This window comes from Gossypium raimondii, chromosome 10, assembly GCF_025698545.1.
Source record: "Gossypium raimondii isolate GPD5lz chromosome 10, ASM2569854v1, whole genome shotgun sequence".
Lineage (NCBI taxonomy): Eukaryota > Viridiplantae > Streptophyta > Magnoliopsida > Malvales > Malvaceae > Gossypium > Gossypium raimondii.
Genome location: NC_068574.1, coordinates 36,770,271 through 36,797,466, shown reverse-complemented (window position 1 = coordinate 36,797,466; position 27,196 = coordinate 36,770,271). Strand labels below are relative to the sequence as shown.

Genomic DNA, 27,196 nt, shown 5'->3' with positions numbered 1-27,196 from the left:
TTGCAATTTAGCCCCTATCCTCGGAAAATAAAATTCATGCAAATTTTATCCTTACGCAAGCCTAGCCGATTATTCTACATACTTATAGTATCCCATATATTTCACAAATTCACAAATTTTACTATGAATTTATCACATTTTTCAATTTAACCCCTAATTGATAATTTTATCAAAAACCCCGTTACAAAAGTTGTTTATCTATCAACAACTAGTCATTTTCTTCCATCAAACATGTAAAAAAACCTATATTCATTCATGGTAAAACTCTAATACTTTAACAATTTTGCAAATTAGTCCCTCGGCTAGCTAGATTAAGCTACAACGAACCCGAAAACATAGAAATTGTTAAAAATGGGACGAAAAATCATACCATGCAAGCTATAAGAGATGGCCAAATTTCAAAGCTGCTTCAATGGCTTTTCTTAAGCTTAATTTTGGTTGAAGAAAAACATAGAAAGATGATGACCTTTGTTTTTCAATTATTTTACTAACATGCATTTATTAATTTATTAAAATAACCGTATAATTAAACCTTTAAAATTTCATTTTTAATGGTCATAATTGTCCACTCAAAATAAAAATGGTTTATTTACAACATAAGCCATTTAAACATATAATTTCATAGCTATTAAATCCCTTTATCTTATAGAACTCAAGTTTTGCAACTTTTACAAACTAGTCCTTTTTACCGAATTAAGCAGGTAAACGGTAAAATTTCTTAACAAAATTTTTATACGGTATTCCTATCATGCTATAGGTAATAAAATAATAATAAAATAAATTTTTTGACTTTGAATTTGTGGTCCCAAAACCACTATTTTTATTTCACGAAAAATAGGTTGTTACATTTACTATGTTTTTTAGATCCATGAGGAACTAATCCTCTTGTGGGGGATTAGCGAGTGGAGGTATGATTAATTGATTGTTGTGCAAGGTTTTCTTAGCGGATCAGCTGTTTGAGAAAGGAAAATTTTAAACCCTAGGCTTGACGAACCTAAGAAGTCATTTAGGTGGGAATTAACCCATAATTGGTATGGCCAATCTGTGAACACCTATACCCCATACCTATAACATCCCGAAATAGGGCCTAAATAGAATAGTTGTTGCAAAACCACGAATCCAAGATAGAAAATTTTGTTGTGATTAATTTTTATGATTTACCGATTGATTGGATGCATGTGTTAGAATACCGATAAGAAATTTCAGCGATTGCATGTCTAAATTGCATATTAGGGCTTAATTCCATAAGTGGGTAAATATGAGTTTTAGATGATAAAGGATTAAATTGAAGTGCATAATTGAAGTAGAGGTCCTTAAATGGTAATTAGACCATTAGATTTTCATGGACAAAAATGGGCATGCATAGATAAAAATAACTAAAGTTTTAATGAAAGGCATTTTCGTCATTTGGTAATAAAAAGAATTAAAAAGGGAAAAAGATGGCAAAATGTGCTCATCTTCAAGCTATGGCCGAATTTTACAAGGGGAAACCATAGCTAGGCTTTCTTCACTTTCTCAAGCTCATAACCAAGAGGAACGAAATCCGGAGTTAGACCGGGGAAAAAAAAGGTTGAGGACTAAGTTGCTAGATTTGATCGTATTTTGTACCGAGGTAAGTTTACGGTAAATAAATGCAATATTTCAATAATTATTATTAATGTTGTTATTTTCTAGCAATTAAGTACTTATTTCATGAAATTATTTAATGTTGACTCAAGTATGAGATGATAGAGAATCAGTGTTAAAAAGTCCCCTTGAAACATTAGGAATGTATCGGATACAAATGTCATGACATTAAGGGGATGAGATCCCATGTAAGACCATGTCTGGGACATGGCATTGGCATTATTGAGGTTATAAGAGGTCCCACGTAAGAACATGTCTGGGACATGGCGTTGGCACCAAGATTAGAGGTCCCCCGTAAGACCATGTCTAGGACATGGCATGGGCACCGATATGAGAACTCCCATATAAGACCATATCTGGGATATGTCATTGGCGGTACAGGAAACATGCCATGTAAGACCATGTCTGGGACATGGCTTTGGCATGTTATTATCAGACAGGAGACCCTAGTATCCTTAGTATTCCAAGTGGTTCAACGGGCAAGTAAATAGACTATGTTACATGAAAGTTCAGGTAAAAGCATAATAAATAGATTCAGGTGAGTTATAAGGATTAAGAATGTCTCAGTTATCAGTTGAGAAATAAATTTCAACAAGGAAGGAGAAGTTATAATCATGAGTTATTTAAGTAAGCAAGTAAGTGAACAAGTAAGAGAGTAAGTAAAGAATAAGCAAAGACCATGATACTTGACGATGATTTATGAGTATAATTATTTATGATAAATGTTGTTATTTATTTGCTTGTAAACTTACTAAGCTTTATGCTTACTCTCTTTATTTTCCTTCCTTATTTATAGTATCGCTAAGCCAATTCGGGGATCGTAAAGATGTCGGAGATCGTTTCACACTATCATCAGACCATATCGCTATTAAATGATTCGAAACATTTTAAGTTATGGCATGTATAGGGACTTAGTCATTTTGTGTGTGTTCTTATGATATGGATAATGAATAGCTATTTAAATGGCTATTTAAGAACATGTTTTGATGTTAGTGTGCCTAAATGATAGTTAATACATAGAAATTATAAAAGAGTAAAAATTTGCAATGGAACAATTTTTGGACCACAACATTGACGTGAATTTGAAAAATAACCAAAAATATTAGAAATTAAATTAGAGAGTGAATGAGATATATAATTAAATCTTATCGAGTCTATTTTCACATGAAAGAAACGGTGTAGGCAAAAGAATTATATATTATGAGATATTTGAATTTTAGTGAGACAGTCGAATGGTTTTGAAGTCTCCTATTCGATTTTAGAAAATCATTAAAATTGTATAGAAAGAATTATGAGTCATAATTTATATTTCTAGATTTCTTAGATAGTCTATTTTAATAGAAACAAATGATAACATTATTCAAATTCTTTACAATAAGATAATTTATTTTTAATGAAGAGGGTCGAATCGTCGAAAGCAAAGAAACATAGGAGAATTTAACAAATAAAATTTACTATTTGGCTAAACCAAAATTTTATAAATTTTATGGTAAGAATATATATGAGTCTAGTTTTAGGAAAAATTTACGGATCTAAATTTTGAGTTTTTAACTCAATTTATAATTAAAATAGTGATTGTTATGCGATTGGACAGTTTTATTGTGAACAGTAAAATAAATTATTTTGATTTGTTTAAGTATTCGAAAAATTTTTAATGCTCCCAATTTGGACCCGAACCATTTCTGTCGCATGTTTTAGGGTCTCAAGAGTCCTTTTTAGGGACAAATTGATTGAACATGAGTGAATTAATTTTAAAAGCAATTTTTTATGCTCCAATCTAGTAAGTTAAGTCAGATAACGCCTCGTGCTCGACTCCGGCAACGGTCTCGGGTAAGGGGTGTTACAATACCAGTCTGGACTGCGAGGTCAAGAGATAAGTAATTCTTGATGACTTGTTATTCTAGTGGAAGATTGAGAGATCCTGCTAGGGTAACGACTAGTTGATTGAATAGGGAACCCGAAGCAGCAGTTAGTTATTCATCCATGCTTAGATCTGATTAAGTTTCTGTAGTAAATATTGCAAAGTTTTTTCCATTTATATTATTTTATTTCTTTAGTTATTAACAATTCTCTCTTTATTTTTAGTCGCAATATAATTTATTTAAAGTACTAATTAGCTCTATTTGTGCTTAGGTTAGGATTAATTTAGTGCTCACCTTTCTTGGGTACAATCCTCGAAGTACTCACCTACTTCGTTGTAACTATATTAAAACCTAACCTGTATACTTGCGAATACTGCCTATATAACATATTTTATGCTGGATTTCTACTCTGGACGTTGGTACATTTGGAGGCAATCACATTCATATTGGTGCATGACTCAGCTTTCAATTTTTCGAGAATTAGCTCAATCTAGGCTTTGATACCAACTTGTAACGCCCCAATCTGTTATAGTCGACTAAGGCGTTACTCGAAAAGCAGACTTATACATAGATTGAAAGTACAATTATTACATTTGGCATTAACTTGAAAAACTTTCAAAAACACAGCCAACCTGATATACTCCATAATGTATACGCAGTTGAGTTTAAAACTTACAGCTGAAGTCTTTCCTTTAAAGATACAGAGTTGGAAAAAATCATAACATATAAAACAGTTTGGCGTATACACTTAAAAATCAATCCACAAACCATAATTTGTAAAACTTTAATTAGTCCATCAAGGGTTAACATTCTTTTAAAACTATAATTAAATAAAAAAAGTACTTTATTACAGATTCATAAGCAAAACAGAGTTATATGCCACCCCCAAAAGAACATGTGCATGTTACAAAATAAACACAAGCGTAGCTCACTGTAGAGGTTGCTATTTCTAGTTGAGTCTCTTCAACACCAAACAATGGAGTACCACTTGAAAGAGGGAAGAGAAAATAGGGGTGAGTTCATAAGAACTTAATGAGCTCCAGAAAAGAAAAGACTCAACCCTTAAGATGAAATACAAAAATACGAATAATACTACAACTGTAAAGTCATGCAAATAGACTAATACACCAACTTTAACTGCTGAGATCTTCGAGCGGACACTCCGATATCATTGGCGAATACTTAACCTTGATGGATAAAATTTCCAAGTAGACTCTAACATCGGGCGTATACTTTCATCTTTACACCAAAGAGAACTTTAACCTTACTTGAGCTGACACTTCCTCACCAAACACAATCTTTTCTAACACATGCCTTTGCATTTTAGACATCTCATCAGGCTAAATCATACACACCTTCACTAGGACGGATTTAATATGCCATTTACCAATACTTAACAAATACGCTTTGCTTCTAGCACATCGAATAGGGATTAAAATTTACCTCATTAACATTTTATTTTTCTTTTCTATCAACAATTATAGATAATATATAACATATAAAAAGTCATAGTAACTTACTCTTTTCCATACATAAAAAATATCATATTAACTTACTCTTTTCTAATCATTCATTTGGTTAAACCTTGAATACCCTAATCACATATTAGAACAAATATCATATTTCTTATCATTTCAAACACATGTGTGTTCCCATGAGTCAAGGCTCTTTACCATGGTTAACAACTATGTCCTATCGTAGGTAGCACCTATATCGCTAGGCTAGTTAGCAATAAGCATTCCCTACCAAACCTAGCACTCACGCCAATTGGTTAGTAACTAACATACCATACTAGTGGCTGCCAACTTGGTTAACAACTAACATGTCTTACCATTGGCCCAACATACACGCCTATCTAGTTAGCAACTAATAGGCCCTATCAGTGGCTCCTCATATCTGGATACCGAGTTTAATACCCCAAGAAAGTCATACACATTTCATGCCACAAACATGCACACACAAATGATTACATAAAATAGATTTACAAAGTTCCATTTCAATTGGTTCGTCTAAACTCTAAGCTATAACAACCATAATTAGTGAAATACACGAGATAGAAGGAAACTCAAAGAAGAGAAAAATAAATTAGATACTCACAGATAATTTTGACAAGTTTTGTTTTACTATCTCTATTGCTACATGCACATCCCTTTCTTACTAATCAATCACTTATTGATTCCTCTCCAACGAAGAACTCTCTCTTATGCAGGATACCAAAGTGTAACAGAGCAAAAGAAAAAAAAAAGAAGAACCCCTTACAAAAGTTTCACTGACATATATAGCTCACACAACTCTCACACAACTTACACGTGACTAACATACAAAGCCAACACATACCCTATGGTGGCCAACATAATCATTCTAGGTATCGTACACCATAAAATAATCATTAAACTTTAGTTAATTCCTAATTGGATTTTTAACAATGACTTGACTTAAAATTGTACAATAAACACACATATTCAAATAGAAAATAATCAGGTCCACAATCCCACAATCCACTATTGGCATATACTAATAGAAGGATCTATCACACATCTTACCAATAGAAGACACTGATTGGTGGGTGCTCACAATTACCACACCAAAACACAAAACCAGAAACATAACACTTAGAAAAAAGGTGAACACTTCAACCAAAATCATTAAAGACCTACCAGATTACTCAAAAAGTCTGCTACTCATGGTATATCAAACATTACAAAGTATGACACTAGTGGATAGATCACAAATCAACTTTTTCTTGGCTTAATCTTAGCTAACTATCAACCCACACAAACCATCATCTAAGGCTACATCAGGCGGAGTTGTAACAGCCCATCCGATGAGGTCTCGATATCTGATTATTGTTTAGACTATTTTGGTGAATTAAGTGTAAAGATGAGCAAGTAAATTATTTGTTTTTGTTAAGTATATAATTCTTTGTATGCGCCATTTGACAAAATCTTAGCTTGGCAAAAATCTATGTTTGGTAGACTCTTCCATTAAATGTACCCCACCTAGATGCTTTGATAAACTCACTTGGTTTACTATTGAATGGATTTGTTTATTATTTAATGAGGAAATTTAGATAGTCAATTTGAGACTTAGTTTTTGGTAAGTGCACTTAACCACGAGAATCAAGACTATTACTGGAATTATCTGATTTTTCTGTTAAACGTTGTCTCAGTGTTTAATTATATAAGGATAGCAGTGTCTTCATCGAAAACCTTTACGTTTTCTTTATGTTCATCTTCCTCCTTGATCTGCTTTGCATTTTTTGAAAAACCAAAGCCTATAAAACATGTCTGAAGTTGGGTTCCCTGTAGTCAACCAACTTATACATTTTTCATAGCTCTATGGCAATTATTGATGAACCTTTTAAGGCTATTTACATGTTTTTGGTTCTGCATGCATAAGTGCCAGACTAGTGTGTAAGGAAGAAAACTTCTTAGTTTTGAGTTAAGTGTTAATGTTTTATACATGCATGTTTAGATTCAATGATGTAGTAATCTGATATGTTTAAATAATTTTATTTTTAGCTCAAGGAGCTACAGAAGGTCCCGGTCACAAAGGCAAAGGTCCTGTTATTTAGACTTTGTTATTTTTCTAGTGGGTTCCTTTTTACTTCCATGTCTAGTGATTATCTTTACTTTATAATATTGTAAAGTAAGTATTCTTGCTCTGTAATCATTGTATATGTGTGTAAATAATGGTTTTCTATCAAGAGTTATTAGTCTGAGTTCTTTATGTTTGGGAAAAGGAGTATGGGCCATTTTCATGTTAAGCCACTGCCATCTACTTCTGAAATGAATGAAATATTATGAATTGATCTATAGAAATGGAGTTAAACGAAACATGTTGTGTAGCCTCCAGTAGGGCATATATATATATTGCAAATCGGATTGGCATAACACAACTAAACATGCTACATATTGATTTTGAAAAGGGAGCTATAAGGAGAGAATGTATATGAATGAAACAGAAACCTCTGATTTGAATCTGACTCAAAACTCTAGATATATATGCCTAGCATGAAAATGGAATGTCTGAGTTATGATGTGTTGGCGTATGGTATTCACCCATGTAACACACCATTGGCATACTAAGCCTGTTTGAATTCTATATACGCCATTGTGCGTACTCTGAAATGTTGAGTAATTTTCTGAAAGATTAAATGTTGCTATTTGTAATCTTCTAAAGATCTTTATGGAACTCACTAAGTTCTTTTGAACTTACCCTGTTACCCTCTTCCTTCTCAAGTCTATTACTAAAGGAAGTATTTCTGAAGGATTACGCTAGCGGACATTTACTGCAATGAAATATCTATTTATTTGTATTACACATGATGATGGGGGTCATGTTTGGTTGTATTTTATGAAGGATTTGTACTTAAGACTCATTTTGAGTAATTATCATTTAATGAAGTTTTGTTAAAGTTTATGGATTTATTTAAAAGTATTATATTTTGGGTTAATAGAAAATATCTTCTTGAAATTCTACACGCCATTTGGTTTATACTCTATTTTCTATATTTTATTAAAGGTTTATTTCAAACGTTATAGTTTTGTAAAGATTATGCTAGAAATAGTTTTGAAGATAGATTATTTTTAAGTAGTGACACGTCTTACTTGGTCCTTCTAAGGGATAGGGTTTGGCATGTTACAGATTTTGTATCATCGCCAAGGTTTAGCCAATTCTCGAAAACCTGAAACTTGTGTTACACCTCATCATGCATAGTATGCCTTTAGAATAGTCCTTAATGTATTAACTAAGTTAAATTTTCTATTATAGTGATAAAAGGAAATGTCTGACAGATCTCGAGAAGCTATTGTGGAAGAAATAGAGAGTCATATGCTTGCACAAGAACAAGATCCTACCAATAATATGGGTACTGCAGGGAATGGGTTTTGGAATGTGTTTTTCATGATGTTGACACAACTATTTGATTAGTTAATAGGTAACACTCAAGAACCATAGCCACAACAACCTCAGCAACCAAGAGCTGAATTGGTTCACCCAAGACAACCTGCTTCGCAGTTACCTATTGTGACTTCATCTAAAATTGATCCTGTAAGAGAGATTAAAAAAAGGGGTGCCAAAAAGTTTCTTGGTGATAAAACTGATGATCCCACTGTAGCTGAATAGTGGTTATCTCATTTATGTAGAGTAATAAAAGAATTGAAAATTACTCCTGAGGATAGTATTTTGTATGCTATATCATTGTTAGAAGGGGAAGGTTATCAATGGTGGGAAACCTTGGTTACTGTAACTCCTAAAGAAATGGTTGGTTGGGACTTCTTTTTGGAAAATTTTAGGGAAAGATATGTAAGCCAAATGTATCTTGAACAAATGAGGAAGGAATTTTTGTATCTTAGACAAGGTAGGATGTCTACTATGGAATATGACCGAGAATTCCTCAAACTTAGACTTTATGCAAAGAACATGTTTTAAACAAAGAAGGAAATGCATGATAAATTTAAGTGGGGACTAAAGGAAGAAATTCGTGCATTAGTGGCAACTTTTGAATGTAAAACTCTTGCAACAATGACATCTAAGACCCATAAGATGGAAACGGTCATTAAAGATAGAAGTAAGAATTTTGAAAGGGAAAATATGAAGAGGGGAAGCTTGAGCCCTCCACCTCCAGCAAGTTTTAAAAGGCCTAGATATCTACTCATCTTCAAGAAGGGATTCACAATTTAAAAGATTTCAATCGTGAATCCAAAGATCACTTAAGGATTGTCTATCTAAAACTAAAGTGAGCATAGAACCGTCTGTCAAAGGACCTCAAAAGTTTTAACAAGAGACTAGATCAAAATGCAACAAAATTTGGTTCAGTGTAGGGAGCATCAAGGAAAAATGTTAGTAAGTCAAATTCTAGAGTGTCAGCTTGAGCTTATGTGTTGAAAGAAAAAGAGGATGCTGATATGCCACGAGTGATAACAGGTAAATTTTCTTTTCTTGGAAACAATATTTATGCTTTGATAGATCTAAGGTCTATGCATTCATATATTTGTACTAAGGTTGTAGAGGGTCTAATTCTTTAAGTAGCATATCCTGAAACCAATGTGTTAGTAACTAATCCTTTAGGTCAGAGTACTGCAGTGAATAAGTTGTTAAAGGATTGTCCACTGGTATTTGGTGAGTAGAAATTCTTGAAAAAAATTTTATTATTAAGTTTTCATGAATTTGATGCTATTTTGGGTTTGGATTTGTTAACAAGACATAATGTTATGGTTGACTATCGTACTATGGTTGACTATCGTACTAAAGGTGTACGTTTCATAATTGCTGAGGGTAAGGTGGTATTGATGCCTAGTATACAAACTAAGTTGGTGAACAAAATAATCTCTCTTGTATCTGCCAGAAAGATTATTGTTAAGGGCACAAGTGATTATTTAGCTTGTATCAGGGATTCATCTGAGTTAAGAAAAGAAATTAATTAAGTCTCTTGGTAAGAGAATTTCTAGATGTGTTTCCAAGAGAGCTTCTTGGAGTGTCACCTGAGACAGAAGTAGAGTTTTTGGTTGAGTTAGAACCTAGAACATTACCTATTTCTTGTACTCCGTACAGAATGCCCCTATTAGAACTTAAAGAACAAAAGGATCAGTTGAAAGATCTGTTAGATAAGGGTTTTATAAGACCAAGTGTATTATCGTGGGGTAGGCCAATTCTGTTTGTGAAAAAGAAATATGGAACAGTGCACTTGTGTATAGATTACCATCAAATGAATAAGACAACAGTAAAGAATAAGTGTCCTCTGACCAAAATTGAAGATTTGTTTGATCAGTTATGTGGGCGCTACAATTTACTCCAAAATTGATTTGAGGCCTGGATACTATCAAGTAAAGATTAAGGTTGCTAATGTGTAAGACAACCTTTTGATCAAGGTATGGTCACTATGAATTTTTGGTAATGCCTTTCGGTTTGAGTAATGCGCCTGTAATATTTATGGATTTAATGAATAGAGTATTTTAGCAATATTTAGATCAGTTTGTAATGGTGTTTAGTGATGACATATTGCTTTATTCTAAGAATGAGGATGATCATGAGGAACATTTGAGATTTGTGCTTAAAACTCTGCATGATAATTAGTAGTATGATAAGTTCAATAAATGCGAGTTTTGGCTAAAAGAAGTACATTATCTTGGACATGTTATTTCTATTGATGGTATTAAAGTAGATCTCGCCTAGGTAAAAGCAGTACTTGAGTAGAATCTGCCCAAAAATGTGTCTAAAGTACATAGTTTTCTAATATTAACAGGGTATTACAAAAGATTTATGAAAGGATTTTCAATATTAGCATCACCACTTACTCAATTATTAAAGAAGAAAGAAAAGTTTTTGTGGAATGATGAATGCCAGAAGAGTTTTGAGAAATTGAAAATAGTTTTGACTGAAGCTCTAGTATTAGCACAGCTAGAGTCTGGTGTAGAGCATGCAATTTTTACTGACGCATCTTGGTTATGTGCTTATGCAAAAGGGTAAGGTTATAACTTATGCATCTTGTCAACTTAAACCTCATGAGAAAAACTATCCAACTCATGATATGGAATTAGCAGCAGTGGTTTTAGCATTGAAGATATAGAGGCATGATTTATATAGAGAGAAATGTCTTGTATTCTCTGATCATAAGAGTTTAAAGTATTTGATGACTTAAAAAGGATCTAAATTTGTGCCAAAGAAGATGGTTAGAACTACTGAAAGATTATGATCTAATTATTGAGCCTCATCCAGGGAAGGCAAATATGGTAGCAAATGCTTTGAGTAGAAAGACTATGGTAGCATTATTCTCTCTGAATAAAAATAAGTATGTCTGATAATGGATCCTTACTAGAAAAATTAATGGTGAAACCAAGTTTCCTTTCATAGATATTAGAAGAGCAGATGAAAGATGTTTAGTGTGAATTGTTTAAGCAACGAATGATATCTGGCAAAGCAACAAATTTAAGTCTGGGAAGAATGTTTGTACTAGCTAGGAATAAATTGAGGAAAGAATTGCTAAGAGAAGCTCATCATTGACCTTTTCACTCTATCCTGGTGATCTACCGTAATTCAGTGTAGCAGATTAAACTAGTTTTTGCACTTTAAGAACTTGAAATTAAGTATTTTCATTAGGATTTAATTATGTTTTAGTAAGTTTTGTTAAATCAAATAAAATGTGTAAATTGAGTCCTTTATTGGCCTTAGAAGCCGAATGAGGCCTAAGGTGAGCTAGTGAACTTTATAAGTGTGTCGGAGACCATTAGAAGGCATATTAGATGGATATTGGTCATTATGTCACAACACGGAATGCTCAATGTCGCAAAATAGAAGGTAGAATGGAGAAATCACGAAACTACCTTCGATGTCGCGGCACAGCCTAAAGGTGTCGTAACATACCCCTAAAGATATCCCAAGAGGAGTATACTGACTCCTTTGTCATGACATAGGTCCTGGTGTGTCATGACATCAGCAATTAATAGGAGTCAAAGGACATTTTGGTCCACACAATCAAACTTAAAGCTTAGGAACGTTAGGTAACCAAGGGTTAAGGATGACGACTGTAACAACCCATTTTTCAGTGGTGTCAGAAATAATGGTTTTAGAGCCACAAATCTGACGAGTGAGTTCATAAATATTATTATTTAATATGTACGAGCAAAGTATATAATTATGTTTAAATTTGATTTAATGATTTTTGTTAATTGAAAGAATAATTATGTTCAAGTGGTATGTCTTAAAAGTCAAGTGGTTTTAGAAAATGAGGTATCGAGACATTGTTTCTACAAACCGAGCCCATAAATATCTTATTAAATATTTACGGAGTTACAATATTGATATATAGAAACTTGATTCAAGAATATTGATATTTGAATTGTTAATTAAAGAAAAAGGACTAAATTGTAATAGATGTAAACTTAATCACTATAGTCTTAATTGTATTAAATGGATATAAAAGCATGAAATAACGACCTTAAGTAGTAATTTTACCTATTTTAAGAATAGTGGATGATCATGGCTTCGCATTTGATGAAATTTTGTTTAATATTCAAGGGTAAAATGGTAATTAGCTAATTCAACTTAAAATTAAGTAAAGATAAAGGTATCATCTCTTTCATTTGAGATATGGTAGTCGACACACCATTGTCGGTGAAGAAAGCTTTCGGCTAAAGCTTAAGTCTCATGCATGGTATGTTTTCAAGCCTCGTTTTTAGTGATTTTTATATAATTGAGCTTGTATTAAATGTTTAGAATTATGCTATGGATGTAATTGATGTGTTATGAATTTAGATGGTTGATTATTAAATTTGGTTGTGAAATAAAAAAGTTTTGCTCAGTAATTTTTAGTGATTTTAATGTTAAGGGATTTATTTGTGAAAATAGTAAAATTTAATGTAAATATTGTGAATTAATGGAAAATATGGGTTGTTTAGAATTTATATGAAATTAGGTTAGCATGAATTTTAGTTAATTGTGATTAAATTGTAACTTTTGGGATTTGGATTAAAATACAAAAAGGTAAAATATTTGGGGTAATGTTGTAACTTTCCCATTAATGAGGTTTATAAGTTAAATTAATTAATTTAAGTTATTTGAATGGTTTAATTGAGTGAAAATTTATTATTTATATCACTAAATAAATCAAACGGATCTAAACCGAGGAATAGCTAATGTGTCGATTAGTCGCTTGGCTTCATTTTTACAACTGTAATTGTTAAGGTAAGTTCGTAGTATAGATGAACAAGTATATATATTTACAATTTAGGATGTTTGAATTATTTTATTGAAGTGTGGTTGAATATTTGGTATTGAAATTTTGATTATAAATTGTGTATAATTAAGTATAAAGTGAATGAGTAATTATATGAAAGTTGTGAAATGGCTGTGAAAAGTGAATTATATGATCTCAGAATGAATTTAATGGATTTACAATATGTGTACGAATATTAAAGAAGTGCCTCTGATTTGTTAATGTGATGAATTCAGCAAAAATGCCCGTCTGAACGTAGTAAACGATTAGGATGTGATTGGCATGCCAATAGGGTTAGAACGTGCGCTTGTACAAGATTGCACTTTGGTGCCTCTGTATTGCACTCTGGTGCCTCTATATTGCTCTTCGATGCCTCTGCCTGCACTTCGATGCTTTTGTTACGCATATTTGATGCCTTTGGTGTGGTGTAGTTACCCGAGTATCCGAGTCATGTTGCTATTTATATTCATATATGAATTAGTTTGGGTTGAATTATTGTAGAACAGGAAGCAAATGATGAACTATTTTCAGTACTAATCCTATACGTATCTCGTAAATGATTGACAAGTATGATTAATCTATTTATTTAGGTTTCACAGTGTTTAATTGAAGTAAGCGATTTGGGGATGATATGTTTATACAAACTATTGAAACTAAATGTGATATACAATATGATTATGTGTAAAATGTATATATGACATGGTAAGATGAAATGTTTAGACGAAATGCTTATAAGGAAATATATATATATATATATATATGAAATTGTTCTATGAATTGTTTATACAAAATATTTATAAGAATACAGATATGAGAAAAGGGACAATTGAGATGAGTATTTTAGATTACATATATTCAATGTTTCATCAACTAACCTTGTGAGGTGATCTGTATAGGAAAGGAAAGTTGATTTATGAAATAATGAACTTATACTTTATTGTTTAACTTAAAATGTTCCAGTCTGAACTGTGGGGTCGAAAGATAAGTAGTTCTTGCTGACTCGTTATTTGAGTGGAAGCTCAAAAGATTCTTTGGGATGGCAAATAGTTGACTGACGAGGAGCCTGAAACGACAGTTGATGGGGATTACCGAAACGAGCTAATCATCCATAATCAAGATTTGATTTATTCTACTCTTTGATCTCTTGAATTCTACTTTCTTGTGTTATTTTAATTTACTATTATAGAAATCCTAAAAACTCTCTTTTATTTTACTATCATACTATAACTAAATTAAAGTACTAATTAGATCTTTCGGTGTTTAGGTTAAAATTGATCTAGCACTCGCCTCTTTTGGGTACGATCCTCGAAGTGCTCACCTACTCTGTTATAACTATATTACAACTAGACCCGTATATTTGCGAATACCACCTCATATATCTATATCTTTTACTATAGTATTCAAACTCTAGATATTAGTATGTCGGAGGTGGTCAAGTTGTTGACGTCGTTGCTAGAGAGGCAATGTCACTAGTTTGATTTTAATTTTTACTCTCCTAGAAAGAAAATCTTTCAAGTCATAATGTATTAATGCTTACTAGTTTTGTATGTGCCAATATTGCGTAGTGTCTTCTAAAATTTTGGAGAAATAAGGAGGCGAGCTTATGAATAAATTGGGGGCAAATGAGAAACAATGTCATGTGCTTAACCATTTCTAGTGCTTGAAACTGTTTTGATCTACTTGTTGTTTCTACTCTGAACCGTCCTAAGCCTCAGAATGTTACAAGCATAGAGTGATGTGCGCACGCTCACACCAATAAAGCAAACTGATCCGGAGGTCTTACCATTAGGACCTATTACTCGATCTAAGGCAAAGAAATTCAGGGAAGCCTTGTTCCTTACTTATGCTACGATTCCAGATTTATTCGATCATGTTCATGCCTTAGAACATAGGCTTTATAACATGTTGCATGCTGATATGTGACGTATTTAGGTTCTACTATGTATTATGTGTGTATTTAAGTATGTTTTGGTATTGATTTGATGTTGTTTGTGTTTTAATTGCAAGTGTTTACAGCTTGTATTAGTGTAGAAACTAAGCTCTATAATGTGTTACATATTGAAGTGTAACATTTGCATTAGTTCCATTGAGTATATAAGTCTGTTTGCATTATGTTTACAGCTTGTTAATAAGTTTTCAATAAGTTTGCATTACTTTAATGCATGTTTGTTTTGTTTACCATAAGGAAACGTAATGGACAGCAGCTTAAGATCTCATTTCTAGCTCGGTTGAAGCTCAAACAATAATAGACAGTAGCTTAAGACCTCATTTCTAGCTCGGTTGAAGCTCAAATATGTGCATGCAGCTCATCTCAGCTCGAAATAGTTCTGAAAGATTGTTTCCAGCTCATTTCAGCTCAGTACATTTCTAGCTAGCTCAAAACTCAGCTCCACCAGCTCAACTCCAGCTGACGAGTCCAGAAGCAACTGAAACGTGTCCTATGTAAGGGCAAGTGTCCTATGCATTTGTGGCAGCCCATGTGGCGTCCAAACATGTGAGGAGCACATGACCGCTTGTGCGCAAGAGTGTGTGTGTGCATGTGTAGCTGAATATACAAGGACAAGAACAAGGGAGGTTGTCGTTTGAAATTTAAATGTAAGGCTGCTATTAAAATGATGCCAAAAGGAGTTATAACTTCTTATTTTAAACCCTTTTGATTACAGCCACGAATTTCCATTCAACACCCCTCTTTTGTACTTATAAATACATATTAAAATGATGTATTCAGGTTAGATGATTTATGAAAACAATTACGTTTGAGAATTTCTCTCAATTTCGGTTCTTCATTGAACTTTCCTTGGCATTTCGACTTAGTTTGTTGTGTCAAATTTTCTTGATACTTGGGTTCCTAGATCGCTATCTAGAGGTCCAAGTCCTTTTGACGTTGAATGATTCGATTCGGGTTTGCTCGAGAGATTGTGCAAGTTCTTTCGAGTTTAACGTTATTCTATTCCAACGATTACTTTTGCCATTGTTGAACACTCAAGTTGTTGCCTTGGCCGTTTCATGAAGCGTTCGACTTCACCGATTGAATTTCTTTTTGTTTTAAACGCCAACAACTTCATTTTCCTTCCATTTTCGTTCTTTTTTTTACCCATATTTTACCATGATTATTTCTTTAATTCCTTGCTGTTTTCTTGTTGCAGGAACGTGCTTTCAACATTCTTAGATCCGTAACATACGAAGATAGTCTGTTTCATTAGACTACATCGTATCATAGAGGACCTTTGGGACCCAAGTAATTCACTAACACAATAATTCTTGAATTGATTGCATTTGTCCGAATGAACATAACCAATTCATTTTTTACATCTATAAGCTATCATTGTACTTCATTATGATGGACAACACTTGTACATATATTTATTTTAATTACCTCTATATTTATAAACACTTTAACTTATTAAACTAATTGTTGTTGCATTAAGAATACCTGAGTTAACTAGATATCACTCTTAAGTTGCATGTGAGGTAGCTCTTAGACAAGTTTGATGTTTTACCACTATGTAACCTAATTGTCTGATTTAGTCCAAGGATCGTCTTTTTGCATATTTTGTGTACAAGTAAAAAGTTAAGTGTGGGGGAGTGAGCTTAGTCTTAAGCAATTCAAGTGCCTTATATATGTTTTTGTTGATTTTTAGTTTTGTTGTTAATAAATTATTTTTTATTAGTTTTCAGTCATTTTTTAGACCCAAATTAGCCAATCATGCCATAAGGAACCTAACAAATTTATTTAGTGTTGTAAGGAGTCGACCGTGGCCTGAACGTGAATAAAACATCACCTAGAGGGGGTATCGCGTGATACCCCTGATAGTGCTAAAATGAGGAGAATAGAGGCACCAGCAGTGGTATTGGGATACTAGACAATGGGTATAGCGATACCAAGACCTCCATGATTCGAAATCTCAAGACTATTGTGGGAATCGCGATACCCAAGCCTGGCAAGTGAAAAAATTGAAGGGGCAATTTTGTGTCCAAATAAGCTTATGTCTTCTTTTTACTTAAGGGGAAAATGGCCAATGTTAGTAGGCTACTGTAAACTGAAAAATATATAGGATTTTTCCTATATAATTCATCACCTTTTACTTAAATTTGTTGTTAAAATCAAGTAAATGTTTAATAAATTAATGAAATATGCTAAAATATGATTTATACTTTATTATATAGTTTTCATGCATAAAATGTCTTATTTTATATTAAGTTGAGCATATTATATTTTTAAGCTATAAAATGGGCCATGCATGATTAAATTAAATAATAAAACATAAAGTTATATTTAATAATTCATTTTTAATATTTCATTAATAAAATTGAGTTTTAATTAATTAAGTAAATTGATTAATTAAAGTGGTTAAATTATATTATTTGGTCCTCTAAACTATCTACTATTTTTGGACAGGTCTACGAGTTTTCATCTAATTGCAAAACCGTCCAAATTTGGGACCAAGTCAACCAGATTTTTGGCTGCACATGGATGTCTTAAACCATTTTTTGGTTTAGTTATACAAAGTCCTTTAAGAGTTAAAGAAATTAGAGATTTTCCCGAAGATTTGCTGATGACCGAGTCTTAGTCCTAAGTTGTTGTGGCACTCAAATTGACCAAAAACAAGGAAACATCAGCCACCTTTCCTCAATTCATGGCCGACCACTCTTGGAGGAAGTTTCAAAGGATGGGCACTCCTATTTTTAGCAAACTAGCTCCCTTGCCTCACCTATAAATAAGAGCTCATTTCTCACTTTTTCAATCATCCCTCATCCCATCATCTCTCACTCATTAATCATTCTCTCAACTCTTTTAGCTATCTTTCCCCTTCATCATCCTTGTATAAGGATTTTAGCAATTAAGCCTCTTAAAGAACCCTTGTTTGGCCACCTTGGAGAGCCATCAGCAAAGGAGCAAAGCAAAGAAGCGAAGGACCTCGTCAGTCAGAGTCTTGGGTGACAGCCACTCTGAATTGGGTTTAATCTTTCTTTTCTTTAATTTAATATAAAGATGTTTGCTATGTGTTCTTTGTTCTTGTTTACAATAATGATAGCTTAATTTTATCTAAGCTAGGATGATTATTTTGATTAAATACTATTTATTTGATTCATGCTTATAATGTTTATGCCTCAATCGATCGTGTTTTCAATTAAAATCAAGTTTTTATTTCATTCATACGTGATTGAAATGCACCTGAATTAGCTGAGCGATCCAAACTAGACGACGGCTAATGGACGCATAATTGAAATGTGCATGCTCAATTTAGATCCTAACCTGATTAAATTGTAGGTTGCATAACAACTCTAATCAAGCTCTGTTATCTGCATAGTTTTTAGATTTGTGTGATTAAATTGTTTCAAACCTAACACATCCCTGTTACCTCACTCGAATGCTAAGAAATCCTTAGTAAATAAGGATCAGTAAAATGCGTATGTACTAAGTAATTGATTCCGAAAGAACCTAAAGTGGTTTCCAAACTCATGAAAGATCGAGTTGCCATGGAATATTTTTCCGAATGTTATTAAGCATGTTGATAATAAATTGAGTTTAATTAAAGTAACTATCCTAGTTTATTTATGTTATAATTGTAGAAAATTGTGTTTAATTTTACTAAAATCTATTTCATTCATATAGTTTGCATACTTAGGATAATTTGCATTACGGATCATTGCATTTAGTTTAATATATTTTAATCACCACTTCTCAACAATATTGTGTTTTTTTATTTACCAAATTGTTAATATAATTTTATAAATTAAGTGACTTAGCACAAAATACAATCCCTGTGGAGACGATAACTTGATACTTACTTATTACTTGATAATGATTGTGTCCACTTGCACAAACCCGAGTGTTACAAGTTTTTGGCGTCGTTGCCGGGGATTGTCAACTGTTGCCATAGTCATTTTTTTCGTGAAATTATTTATTTTCAATTTTATTTGTTTCTAACATTATTAACTTATTCTTTTTAATTTTTGTGATTTTCTCAGGTGTTAATGAGCATAGACAGAATTATCGATTTACTCCCTATAGACCTTAAAATTGAGCGAACTTTCAGACAAATAAGATGTGAACGAATAGCTCAAAGACAAGTCTAGATGGACCTTGGAAATTAGAATCAAGACCAAGGTAATGAAGCCGATCGTATACGAAATCCTATCCTCATTGCCAATGATAGGGATCGATGCATCAGACATTAAGCTGTGCCACTTTTCAGTGAGCTAAACCTAAGAATTAGAATGCCAGATATTGAGGCAAACCAGTTTGAATTGAAACTAGTGATGTTTCAAATGCTACAAACGATGGGCCAATTTAGTGGTTGCCCACAGAAGATCCACATCATCACCTTCGATTGTTTATGGAGGTGAGTTATTCATTCAAGATAGCCGGTGTGACTAAAGATGCCCTGAGGTTGAAGATGTTTCAGTACTCGTTGCGAGATCAAGCACGAGCATTGGTCTATTCATTGCCACCAAGTTCCATATCTACATGGCAAGAAATAGCAGAGAGATTTTTGTTTAAGTATTTCCCACCTAGCAAAAACGCTAAGTTGAGGAACGAGATCACAACTTTCCAACAATTGGATGACGAGTCTTTCTATGAGGTTTGGGAGAGATTCAAGGAGTTACTTCTTAAGTGTCCTCATCATGGGATTCCTCATTGTATCCAGTTGGAGACATTCTATAATGGTTTCAATGCATATACAAGATTGATGGTAGATGCTTCTGCGAATGGTACAATTTTGTCTAAGTCTTATAATGAGGCTTATGAGATCATCGAGAGGATTGAGAGTAATAACTATCAATGGCCAACAAATCAAACAGCTTCAGGAAGACGTGTAGCCAGAGTTCATGAAGTTGACTCTCTCACTTCGTTATTAGCTCAGGTATCATCTATTTCCTCTATGTTAAAACAGTTAACCGCTAATAGTACTAATAATTTTGCAGCTCAGCCACCAAGTCCGTTTGAATTAGTTTCATGTGTGTACTGTAGGGAAGGTCATTCTTTTGGGAATTGTCCATCAAATCCCCAGTCTGTTTACTATGTGGGGAACCAATATCAAAATAGGAGTGGACAAGGACCCCGGTCCAACTTCTGTAATCCTTCATGGCGTAATCATCCTAACTTTTCTTAGAGCAACCAAGGAAATGGACCAAACAATAACTTATTGCAGCAAATACCCAACCAATCTTAAGGGTTTAATAAGCAAGCTCCAAAACCATCTCAAGCTGAGGCATCAAACAGCTTGGAGAACTTGTTGAAAGCGTACATGGCACAGAATGACGCTTTGATCCAAAGCCAAGCAGCAACACTGAAAAATTTCGAAAACCAAATAGGTCAGTTGGCTACGGAGCTTCGTAATAGACCACAAGGAACCTTACCGAGAAATACTAAGAATCCAAAGAATTTGGGTAAAGAACATATCAAGGTAGTGGCATTGCGAAGTGGTAAGACTCCAGAACCCCGATTGATTGATGTTAAAGATGAGCATATCGAAAATGAGGGAAGTCAACTAGATGTTGAAGTTCCTACACCAAAGGAATCAGAATCTGCAAAGTCTAACAAGGTAAGCCCTGACTTAGTGAATTCATATATTTTAACATCTTCTGGATGCAGATTTACCTACTCAGAAAATTTTTCTGGTTCAACCAAAAGTTCCATCACCACCATATCTGTAAAGATTGCAGCAACACAAGTAGAAACAGGAGGTGCAATTCAGGAAGTTTTTCAATGTTCTGAAGCAGTTACACATTAATATTCTATTAGTGGAGGCTTTAGAACAAATGCCAAATTATGTGAAGTTTATGAAGGATATACTGTCCAAGAAGAAACAATTGAGTGAGTATGAAACTGTTGCCTTGACAAAGGAGTGCAGTGCATTCCTGCAGAACAAACTGCCACCGAAATTGAAAGACCCAGGAAGCTTTACCGTACCCTATAACATTGGTGAATCTTACTGTGGTAAAGCTTTGTGTGACTTAGGAGCGAGTATCAACTTGATGCCTAAGTCTGTTTTCAAGATGTTAGGAATAGGTGAAGTAAGACCTACAACTGTGACGCTTCAGCTAGCGGATCGATCGTTAGCATATCCCGAAGGAAAGATCGAGGATGTTTTGGTAAGAGTTGATAAATTTATTTTTCCTGCTGATTTCATTATTTTAGATTTTGAAGCAGATAAGAAAGTTTCAATCATTCTTGGGAGACCTTTCCTAGCCACAGGGAGAACGTTAATTGATGTATAGAAAGACGAACTCACCATGCGAGTTCAAGACGACCACGTAACTTTTAACATTCTTAAAGCAATGAAATTCCCGATCCGGCAGAGGAGTGTTTAGTTATGGAAGAGATAGAAACCTTGGTTTCTATGGAAAGAAATTTTGAGGAATATCCATTAGAGAAAGTCTTAGAGTTTGATCCTTTGGAGGATGAAGAAGGTGAAGAAAACATGGCTTTGATGGAAGCCAACCCAAGAAATTTTATTCAATCCACACAGTTTGAACCGTTGGAGTTAGAAGTTAGAGAATTTCTGCAACCCAAGTTGTCAATTGAAGAACCACCTAAACTCGAACTAAAGGTACTTCCTTCCCATTTGAAATGAATTTATTTAGGTGACTATTCTACTTTGCCTGTGATTATTTCAGCAGAACTAACGAAAGATCAGGAGGAACAACTGATTGATGTTTTTAAGAGATTTAAGAAAGTAATTGGTTGGACCATAGCTGACATTCGAGGTATAAGCCCTTCTTTTTGCATGCAAAAAATCATTTTTGAAGAAGGTGAAAGACCTCGAATTGATGGGCGAAGGAGGCTCAATCCTATTATGAAAGAAGTTGTGAGAAAAGAAGTGATCAAATTATTAGATGAAGGAATCATCTATCCTATTTTAGATAGTTCGTGGGTAAGTCTGATGCAGTGTGCGTCAAAGAAAGGTGGAATCATGATTGTTGAAAATGAGCGCAACGAATTGATTCCAACAAGAACTATTGCTGGTTGGAAAATATGTATTGACTACGGAAAGCTGAATAAAGCCACTCGGAAGGATCATTTTTCGTTACCTTTTATGGATCAGATGTTAGATCGACTAGCAGGTAATGAATTCTATTATTTTTTAGATGGCTATTCGGGATATAACCAAATAGTTGTAGCCCTGGAGGACCAACATAAAACAACCTTTACTTGTTCATACGATACGTTATCTTTTAGGTGAATGCCTTTTGGTTTATGCAATGCACCTGCAACTTTTCAACGATGCATGATGGCAATATTTACTGATATGGTTGAAAATTTTGTTAAGGTTTTAATGGATGATTTTTCTGTTTTAGGTAACACTTATGATATCTGTTTGAGTAGTTTGGCTAAGGTACTGAAGAGATGCGAAGAGACGAATCTTGTCCTTAACTGGAAGAAATGTCATTTTATGGTTAAGGAAGGGATTGTCTTAGGCCATAGAATTTCAAATAAAGGAATTGAAGTTGACAAAGAAAAGGTGGACGTAATTGAAAGATTACTGGCCCCAATTAATATGAAAGGAGTCAGAAGTTTCTTAGGCCATGCTGGTTTTTACCGAAGGTTATCAAGGATTTCTCAAAAATTTCTAAGCCGCTGTTTTTGTTGTTAGAGAAAGATACAGTGTTCGATTTCAACAAAGCATGTTTAGAAGCTTTTGAATAGCTAAAGAAACTGTTAATCTCAGCCCCAATAATCGTTACACCCGATTGGAGCTCACCTTTTGAGTTGATGTGTGATGCAAGTGACTATGCTGTTGGAGCTATGATGGGTCAAAGAAAAAATAAAGTGTTCCACCCCATTTACTATGCAAGTAGAACCTTGATAGGAGCCCAACTCAATTATACGGTAACTGAAACGGAACAATTTGCTATAGTTACAGTATTTACACACCATGCGACCATTAAATACTTGCTCACGAAGAAAGATGTGAAATCGAGGCTAATTCTTGGATACTTTTAGTCCAAGAATTTGACCTTGAGATCCAAGAAAGAAAAGGTGTTGAAAATCAAGTAGTTGATCATCTGTCGAGGGTAGAGCAAGATGAGGTAACTCGATCACATGTGCTTATCAACGAGAATTTCCCGGACGAGAATTTCCCCAACAACGGGGCAAAAAACTTGTAACGCTCGATTTGTGCAAGTATACACAGTTGTTATCAAATGATAAGTACGTATCGAGTTATCGTCTCCACAGGGATTGTATTTGTACTAAGTCACTTAATTTGTAAAATATATTAACAATTTGGTAAATAAAAAAAAACACAATATAATTGAGAAGTGGTGATTAAAATATATTAAACTAAATGCAATGATCCCTAATGCAAATTATCCTAAGTATGCAAACTATATGAATGAAATAGATTTTAGTAAAAATAAACACAATTTACAACAATTATAACATAAATAAACTAGGATAATTACTTTAATTAAACTCAATTTATTACCAACATGCTTAATAACATTCGGAAAAACATCCCATGGCAACTCGATCTTTCATGAGTTTGGAAACGACATTCGGTCCTTTCGGAATCCTTTAATTAATAAATACGCATTTTACTGATCCTTATTTACTAAGGATTTCTTAGCATTCGTGTGAGGTAACAGGGACGTGTTAGGTTTGAAACAATTTAATCACACAAATCTAAAAACTATGCAGATAACAGAGCTTGGTTAGAGTTGTTATGCAACCTACAATTTAATCGGGTTAGGATCTAAATTAAGCGTGCACATTTCAATTATGCATCCATTAGCCGTCGTCTAGTTAGGATCGCTCATCTAATTCAGGTGCATTTCAATCACGTATGAACGAAATACAAACTTGATTTTAATTGAAAACATGATCGATTGAGGCACAAACATTGTAAGCATGAATCAAATAAATATTATTTAATCAAAATAATCATCCTAACTTAAATAAATTTAAGCTATCATTATTATAAAAATAACAATGAACACATAGCAATCATCTTTAAATTAAATTGAAGAAAAGACATATTAAACCCAATTCAGAGTGGCTGTCACCTAAGACTCTGACTGACGAGGCTCCGTTGCTTCTTTGCGTTGCTCCTTTGCTGATGGCTCTCCAAGGTGGCCGACCAAGGGTTCTTTAAGAGTCATAATTGCTAAAATCCTTATGCAAGGATGATGAAGGGGAAAGATAGCTAAAAGAGTTGAGAGAATGGTGAATGAGTGAGAGATGATGGGATGAGGGATGATTGAAAAAGTGAGAAATGAGCTCTTATTTATAGGTGAGGCAAGGGAGCTAGTTTGCTAAAAATAGGAGTTTCCATCCTTTGAAACTTACTCAAGAGTGGCCGGCCATGAATTGAGGAAAGGTGGCTGATTTTTCCTTGATCTTTGGTCAATTTGAGTGCCACAACAACTCAGGACTAAGACTCGGTCAACAACAAATCTTTGGGAAAATCTTCAATTTCTTTAACTCTTCAAGGACTTTGTATAATTAAACCAAAAAATGGTTTATGACATCCATGTGCAGCCGCAAATTGGGTTGACTTGGTCCCCAATTTGCACGGTTTTGCAATTAGAAGAAAATTCTCAGACCTGTCCAAAAATAGTAGATAGTTTAGAAGACTAAATAATATAATTTAACCACTTTAATTAATCAAATTACTTAATTAATTAAAACCCAATTTATTAATGAAATATTAAAAATGAATTATTAAATATAACTTTATATTTTATTATTTAATTTAATCATGCATGGCCCACTTTATAGCTTAAAAATATAATATGCTCAAATTAATATAAAATAAGTCATTTTATGCATGAAAACTATATAATAAAGTATGAAATCACATTTTAATAATTTTTATATCCTAATTTCATATTTTCGCATATTTCATTAATTTTTTAAACAATTACTTGGTTTTAACAACAAATTTAAGTAAAAAGGTGATGAATTATATAAGAGAAATCCTATATATTTTTCAGTTTACACACCCCCAAACTTAAATCATTGCTCGTCCTGAGTAATGTTCATGCACAGCACAAGGTCTTGCTAAGGCAAATTTTGCTAAGAGTATAAGTAGAATCAATCTTTGTCTCATAATCATGCGTCAATAAATTCATGCTCATAGACCTTCTTTATTAACAAGTAACTCATATACAAATTAATATAAAATAAGTCATTTTATGCATGAAAACTATATAATAAAGTTTAAAATCACATTTTAATAATTTCTATGTCCTAATTTCATATTTTCGCATATTTCATTAATTTATTAAACAATTACTTGGTTTTAACAACAAATTTAAGTAAAAAGGTGATGAATTATGTAGGAAAAATCCTATATATTTTTCAGTTTACACACCCCCAAACTTAAATCAGTGCTCGTCCTGAGTAATGTTCATGCATAGCACAAGGTCTTGCAAAGGCAAATTATGCTAAGAGTATAAGTAGAATCAATATTTGTCTCATAATCATGCATCAATAAATTCATGCTCATAGACCTTCTTTATTAACAAGTAACTCATATACAAACATTTTGAAAATTTTATTCTAAGTTTCAAGATATGCCAACATGAATCATAGTGTGCATGTATGTCACAGCCATAGATAATATTCTTCATTCAACATAATTTCTCATCAATCAAGCAAAACAATCATAAGGCTTATTTATGATCTTTATATGTTGAACTTAGTACTTCCTCTCCACTAATGTAGGTGACATAATCATCAAATCAATAGGTCTTTTATAAGGCTGTAATGGGGCTCGGTTAAAGGTAGGGATTTTAAGAGATGGGACATTTCAGTTTCAAAATCTTAACCTTTAACTTGTCTTGGATTTCTCAAAATTCAACCTTTGTCTTCAAATGAACATTTGGAACTCCCCCAAACTTATTTTGAACTCATACTCATATATTTTCTTCTTGGAGACTGAGCAAACTTTTCTTCACTCTTTCTTTGTCTCTTTTTTTTGTAAGCATGAGCACATACATCTTTATGAAAATTTCTTCAAATGTTGATTCCCAAGACAACTTTAGTTAAGATAGGTGCACAAAATTAGGATAATTTTAAAAAAAATGGTAACTAGCTTATAATGTAGGTTTATTACAATGAACAGGCCTTTAAGCTCAAAATTATAGTTTCAAGGGTCTAATATCATAAGGTGGGCTTGAAAAGGCTCAAACGATCCAAAGAAAAATAGTGCCTATATCATTTTAGATTTTTATGTCCCCTAGGATTTCGCCTCAAGAAAGTTACTAAGTCAATTCTAAAGATATAAACCTTCATGCATGTCTAATCTCAAGAGAAACTAAGTTTTCATGGCAAATATTACCTAAGACTAAGATCATAAAAACATTTCATTTTTCATGATAACAAACAATCACTCAGATAAAATCATCATACATGCTTGCATACAAGCTATCTTATTGAAAAGAATTTCTCTAAACATTCATTTATTAAGACATACTTATGAAAAAATGATTTGAAACATACTTGAAAATTTTACAAATTTGAGCAATTTGCCTTACCCCTTTTAAAAAGAAGCAATGTCCTCATTGCGAGAATAAAGTAATAAATGAAAACTGAACACCAGGTAGGGTTGTAAAGAAAGAGAGGTGAGTCATTAAGACTGTTTAAATACCAAGTCTTTCCTAATAACCCAATCCTAGACATGTTCATTGCTATTGCCACATCACTTAGTCTTTTTCTTTCTAAAGAAGTATTTAGTCATTCTTGATATGTTTTATTTTGCAAGAATTAAATCCTAATTACTAAAGAAATAAATTCCTAAAGACCTAAAAATAATAAAATAAATAACAAGACAAGAATCCCCCATTTTATTTTTCTGACTTATTCCCCTTGTCTTCTTTAGCTCCATCTTCGATTGCATCATCAGTCTCTTCCCTCCATGTCTCAAAGATAGCATCTGGGAGCTCAGGAACAAAAGTATTAGAGATATTCTTAAAAGTATTTCTAATTGAATCATCTCTAATTTTTGCATATTTCCAGTAAGTTTGTTGCTGATTGTGCATG

The 27,196-nt window shown here is 33.2% G+C and overlaps 1 non-coding gene across 1 annotated transcript; it reads right to left on the bottom strand.

Moving 5' to 3' along the window:
- Positions 1-19,733: 19,733 nt before the first annotated feature.
- On the bottom strand, positions 19,734-19,840 carry LOC128034202 (small nucleolar RNA R71). Its single transcript, XR_008190333.1, has one exon. It is a non-coding gene; the product is annotated as a small nucleolar RNA R71 (small nucleolar RNA).
- Between the last annotated feature and the right edge of the window lie 7,356 nt (positions 19,841-27,196).